The sequence below is a fragment of the Saccoglossus kowalevskii genome, chromosome 11 (genome assembly GCF_978046115.1).
Source record: "Saccoglossus kowalevskii chromosome 11, keSacKowa6.1, whole genome shotgun sequence".
Classification (NCBI taxonomy): Eukaryota; Metazoa; Hemichordata; class Enteropneusta; family Harrimaniidae; genus Saccoglossus; species Saccoglossus kowalevskii.
In genome coordinates this window covers 14,220,709-14,227,724 of record NC_140651.1, presented here as the reverse complement: position 1 = coordinate 14,227,724, position 7,016 = coordinate 14,220,709, and positions in this window count along the sequence as shown.

Genomic DNA, 7,016 nt, shown 5'->3' with positions numbered 1-7,016 from the left:
AAAGCGCCAGTTGTCTAATAGTCAGACAACCCTTGATTATCACTCTCCACACTGCATTGCCTGATCTACACCAACATCACATCACCTTGCAGGCATAGTTTGTCCAAGGTCAGTGTTTCCTAGTGCAAAAGTCTAGCACAGTGTATTGCGGCTATGGCTCAATTAAGCCATACTCGCCACCTTATCCAAGACTAACTTCTGGACTGACAAACTTTTCAACAGAAGACCAGGCAGTATCGCTGACATCCAAGATTTATCATCGGAGCTTTGGTCAGTCACCACTCCTCTGTAGGTGCGAAGCCAGAGTTATATCAGAATTCTAATAAAACTAGTAAGCTTGCAGGGCGAATATTCAAGGACATTTCTAAGGGAAATGAGGCCGAAAAAAAGTAGACAGTTGTCAGGACAATAAAGCTTACACCAACCCTGGTGTCTTCTGCTGGTTGAGGTTCTTCAGCTGGCCCTTGGGGTAGAGGGAACTGAAACACTGACATATTGGTTATGAATTCTTTTCTGTGTTGTGTCAATTAGCTTATTTCCATAATTTTTTTATATATTGAATACATTCATCTAGCAAGTTTTTAGGTTGGTAGTGGCTTGCACAATTAGTGTAAATGCGCATTGTCATAAGCATGAAAATAAATGAAATATTTAAATGGGGTTATGGCCACGGGTTATGCGGACATGGTTGTGGCCTACACTCCTGCACATGCCTGTGAAATACAAAACATCGGTTTTATATATTAGATATAGGTATACTGGGCTCGATTCTCAAGAGATCGCAGACAATTTGCTTTGCCTCCATTTTATGCGGCCACAATTTTAATCAGTCCAAGACTGTTTTATTTAGTAGTCTAGTTATGGCCATGAAGCCGGGTGCCCATCAATACTAATAGTTTAAGCTCAAGTCGATTATTTAAACTTGCTGAATATAAAATTATTTTCTCTCAATTTATGTTTCTATAATGCTGGAACTTTATACAAAATGTTATTTGTGTGACTAAATATACACATGTTGGTAATTTGACGTCCATCTGTTAAATACATTCATGACTGATCAATGTATTATCACAGTTCTAGATTGTATTGTGTCTGTACTAAACTAATTTAAAGACCCATATGAACAATGCTTAGTTGTACCCATAGTTACATGGTATTGAGGGGTGGTACATTTACAAGCGCTAGTCTCTGGGTGGTGATGCGTTGGAATCCAGGCTATGCTTATTGACCAAAAATTTAAGGTCAATAGGTTCCGATCTTCAGAGCTAAAAATTATTCAGCGAGGAACGAATCACAATCATCATTCCTTTACTAAGTCGCATTTTCTGCTGAGTGTCTAAATTGCTTTGTTTGTGCACAGCATATCTACCTGGCAAGTACTAGTAAGACTTGGAAAGATTGTAAGGCTCTAATTCTTTGCTATCCTGAAGGAAACTCTGGTAACTATCAGACTCTGGCAAAGTGGTCTGTGACGGTAATTATAAATTTGCCAACAGTACTGAAGGAGGCCACCATCACGCTTATTCAAAAACAAGGTCAATTTTTAGACATGAAAAATTGCATTGTAATACACTAGGGCAAGGGGGTAGCTGGTACAGGAAATAAAAACATCATTTTACGTTTTTACAGGAAATAAAATGAAAGTTCCATTTACAGTAAAAAATAATTTTTACAATTTACAGATTTACATTTTTATAATATTTTTGATAATTTGTGTTTAAGAATCAAAATTGGAAATTGCGTATGAATTATAATATTTAATTTGGAAAATGCTTCATACGCTTACAAAAGATAAGATCTTTTCACAAATTACGGACGAATAAAATAGCTGATTACATTTTACATATTGCCCATGTCTACGAATTTACGTTTTTTTTATTTATTTAAATTACATTTTTATGAAAATAAAAAACAATTGATTACAGCTTACGAAAATACCCCTTTCCGACCCTCAAACATTATTAAATTTGTTTCACCATATCTCTACGACTATTTTGTTTAGATATTCAATCATTCGTACCATAGATAGCAATGGTGAAATACTAGTACCTTAAAACGAACCGACTACGGTGACCCATACAAGTTTTCATTTTCATCATCCTTGTAACATAAAAAAACACGTATGTAAATCACATGATTATTTTTTTACTTTTGAGTAGCGTTCTATCTTAACTGACACGTGTAGTGACCATGATTTTAGAGACGGTTACTCACGGAGTTTGGGATCAGCTATAATTATATTATATAATAATAATTTATTGACACAATACTATATATGGTTCATACAGCAGTATGGTCACTAAACAGAACTATAACTATCAACTACTTTCAAAAATAGAATATACACATTTGGCAAAAGATATAACAGAATAAGTGTCTAAAGCACTTAATATATATATGAACTTACATTCTTCATTAAGTTTTTCAAACTCTGGAAAGCTAATTTTGTCAAATATATGTACTCTATATGAGACAATATTAGCATTATTGCAATACATTATGTAATGCTTTTCGTCACCAATTTCTGATGCATCTATCACGGGGTAATCTTCTCTTCTCTCGGGGTCTCCACACTTGTCAGGGGGGAACTCGTCTCGTCTCTCTATCTCGTCCCCTTGAGGTACGGGATCGGGAAAGTCACTTATACTTTACAGTCAAATAAGGCACACACAACGAAATACGTTTCAGCTCTCGTCTTAGTCGATCTTTTGGAGCACTCTATAAGACACAGCGCCCTGGGGAAAAGTCCCCAAGACTCTCGCAAGGCTGACCCAAGACTAGCCCAAGACTGGACTGCGTCAAGGCTCGCCCCAAGACTCTCTTAGACTGGACTCGACTGCCCAGGACTGCACTCTCTCTCTTCTGCGTCTATCGTGGAGTATTCGCCAAGACCAACTCAAACTCTCTTTATTCATTTTCAAAACTCTAACCAATTACAAAGCAGTAAAAAGACTCTAAGGCGTAAACTTCAATCATAAAGCCAATCAAACTAAGTACTGAATACGTCATATCTTTTGATTAATCGTTCACTACATTAATAACTACGGATGTCAGAATCGCGACGGATATCTGGTAATTAGTTCCAAATCACTGAGCCAAGTTCCGTCCAAAACTTCAAATAGACCTGAACGATGACAGACATAACACAGCAATTCAGCTAATAATCAGCTAATTAAGTCGGTCAACAGATACGCAAAAACAAATTCATGACACATCACACAATTTGCATATTCACTCAGTTTGTGGAATGTTTTTGTAGCGCCCTTGCTCTATTGGTACACTGTGACTTGATATCCTTAATTTCGTTATTGCTGATCGAATTTTATAGTTTACAATAAATTTAAGATAGTTTTCAAATTTGTAATTCTTTTTAACCTGTTATAGGTCCATGATTAGGTAGGTAGGTAGGTGGGTAGGTAGGTAACCTGATCACAGTTCATATTTCACATCGGCTCAGAAAATTTGAGCCCCTCTTGTGTAAAAGAACATTTTTGACATGTTGATTGTTCTCAGAAAATATGCATTTTAGATTTTGTTATAAGATATTTCTGATTTGTCGAACCACGAGTGGTTACTCGTTGTAAGACTTGTGGGCACCCGCAACCGGCTGTGAACTCATGAAACCGATAGAGGGCGTGCTATCATATTCTAGTTTGAACTCGGTTTCATCTGATATCAATATTTCTTTTGACATTGTTTACATCATATGAAAGCTCGGACAGAAAACCAACAAATTAGTCTGAGTTCATATTTCTGATTTTATATAATACTGAACCAAAATGACTATTTTGGCACGAAATGATATTGCAAAGGGTAAAAAGGCCTCAGGCTGGTGGATATTGTCACGTCATAGCGACAAAAGCTAGTGCTTCAAACAACCAGCGACATTTGTGATTCTGCCTGTACAATCCGAAATTTAGAACAATGTATGTATAAATTTGGTAGCACAATAATTATTTTGGCTGAGTAAAAGTATTATACATTGTATTTCTTTTAAATAAAAAAATTGATTTCCAAGACGAAAGAAGGCATTGAAATGTTGAATCTGTATATACTCACAGTCACTCTCCTACTAGAGTGACTGTGATATATTATAGATAATAGTGCTTGTCATAGATAGATAGATATTTTATTTGACACAAAAGTTAGTATGAATAAAAAAGCATACAATAAATCAATGGTCAAAAAAACAAACAAAAACATAGACTAAACTAAAGCTTAGAAATAAAATCAATAAATTTTCCCAAGCTATTGACAATGAAGCTATCTTTAGTGCCTAGCAAGCACTTGAATTTCTCATGAGTTGATAACTTGCAAATGTTGTCATCATAAATTGCTAATTCAGCTTCAAATTTAGTACGAGCTTGTACAATCTGACTATTTTTACATGCTAGTAATACGCGAAATTCATCCCCAATAGTTTGTTCATTACATAGAGAACAATACCTCAGCTTTGCTCTGGAGGTGTTTTGTTTAGTTTTTCAATTGGCAACGAGTGAGAAGAAATGCGAAACTAAGTGAAGCTGACCCATTATTATTATTTAACATCTACATCAATGACCTATCTGACAGTCTTAAAAAACAGAACCTGCACCAATATTATTTGCATACTTTTTGCAGATGACATTGCCATTTGTTCAAACAAAAGTACAGGACTACAAGATAGTCTTAATTTGTTTAAAAGCTACTGAGTCAAATGGAGTAAAATTATTATTTCTAATAACAGGGGAAGAAAGATCGATGGCAAATTTTACTTAGGAGACCAACAGGTAAAAGTCGTCCCAACATATACCTACTTAGGTATAACTTTTCAAAGTAGTGGTAATTTTACAATTGCTATCGATAATCTAGTAAAGAAAGTAATGCGTGCAATAGGTGCATTAAAACAAACACATAGCCTATACATTGTATAGTTTCGCCAAAAAATGCTATTCAGTTATATCGCAGTACAATCCTATTTTATGGATCTGAGATATGGGGGGGGGGGGCTTTTACTTTCAAACTTCTTAAAACAAAAAATAAGAAAGACAATGTTACTTTGAACAACTCGACATTAAACTTTGCAAACATATTTTAGGGGTTAATAATAAGGCCAGCAATGCAGCAACTAGAGCTGAACTTGATAGCTATCCTCTAATTATTGACATAAGTTCACAAACGTTGAAGTATTATGAAAGACAAAAATCAATTTAAAATAATCATCTTCTGGACTGTGCTTTCAATACTGACAATAAAATGAATGGTGATTCTTGGGCAGCATTTGTTAAAAGATTATTCACATTAACTAAAATTAGTGATGAATCTAACACTACAGAATTCAAAACCAAATTCAAACAACTATAATAAAGTCTGTTTGTCAACGGTATTTAAACCAGAAAAGATTAAGCTGCGTACTATACCCCGTATAACAAGTCAGAACAAAATTTTGAATTTGAACCATATTCAGAACAATTCAAAACTGAATTAAAATTTAATGACTGCAATTTAATCTTTAACAGTGCTGACAACTAGTCAGTCCAGTCAGTAGTTTGAATTGGGGGTAAATGATTAGTGCTATTAGCGCTATTGAACTCTTTAATATTTTTAATAGCCTCCCAAAAATCTTTTGGATTTTTATTGAAGTAGCATCGACTTGTCATTGAATTCATTTTTCTTAAATTTAACAAGTTTTTTTGTAGTATTTGTTCAAGTTCTTTCTCAGCATTCACAAGTTTTGATCAAATGAAAATTTGTCAGGTTGTTTAGAAATATCTTTTAGGCCTTTACGTGCTTTCTCTAACTCACCGTTAAACCATTTCTGTTTTTTACTTTTACCGCTTTGATTTGTTTCCCTAGCCTTAATTTCAACAAATTTCACAGCTTTATCAGTTGCGCTATACATAATGTCATTAAATGCTGAGATAGCTTCATCAGTGGCGGCGGCAGAGGGGCGGTCGCCCCCTCGAAAAAAATGTTGGGGCGTCGTCCCTTCAAAATGAAGCTGAAACCCTCTGTGTCAGCAAAATGTGACCCTCAAAATGCTGAAAAATTCAAAACTGTTAAGGGGGAGCATGCCCCGGACTCCCTAGTAAGGTCGCGCCTCGGGCGCGAGGTTGGTGAACAGTTTTCGCCCCTCCATGTAAAATGTTGTGTCGCCGCCTTTGTTCATTATTCTAATCTAAAATGTTTTTAAGCAGAAAAGCTGTCATTTTATCAGGTGACTCTTCGGAGTTAAGCTGTGTAATGAAATAAACTTTAGATGAGCTATTCCAAATGTATTTTTGTATGTCAATATCAGAGCTCATAGTCATATTAGTGTTACTTTAGTCGCAAACATATCACTGTTCAAGTTGATAGGCAGTACGGCGGAAAAGATCGTTGATTTCAATCTCAATTTATCCAAAATGTCATATAATCATTAAAAAACTGGATGAAAAAAGGTAAAAATGATTGCTGTTTTTCAGCATTATCGTGTGTGTCGTCATCGTAAGAGTAAAATGTTAAATATCAGACCACTAAAAAATCTTCAGTGGTCTGAGGTTAGATATATGATTTTATTACGATGCAAAAAGTTTTCAATTCTCAGTAAGTTTCTGAGCAAATAAAGGACGACTTTAATGTAATTAAAATCAAACAAAACATGTTTGTTTTATTCCGAGCACTCTTTGCTTCCAGCATTGCAGCTGCACTTAATAACTGTCAACGAAAAAGTAACCAAGCCAGCAGTATGCAAATATAGCTCATTGTTTTTCAAACAAAATAGCAATTTTGATAGTTGAAATTTGTAACGCTAAACTGATATCGATATTGCTACTCTGTTTGTGCCATACTGCTAGTTGGGTTGCTTTTTCGTTCACATTAATGGAAATTTGGTACGTTGTTTATAGTAGACCTGTTCAGTCGACCTTTCCAGCTATTTTTTTTCATGTTTTGCGCCAACTACCCCGCCCACTTACTGCAACCAATCACAAGTGAAGTTTGAAACAGTAACAAACTGAACCAATCAGAAGTGAGTTTACATGACCTGACCTTCGAAG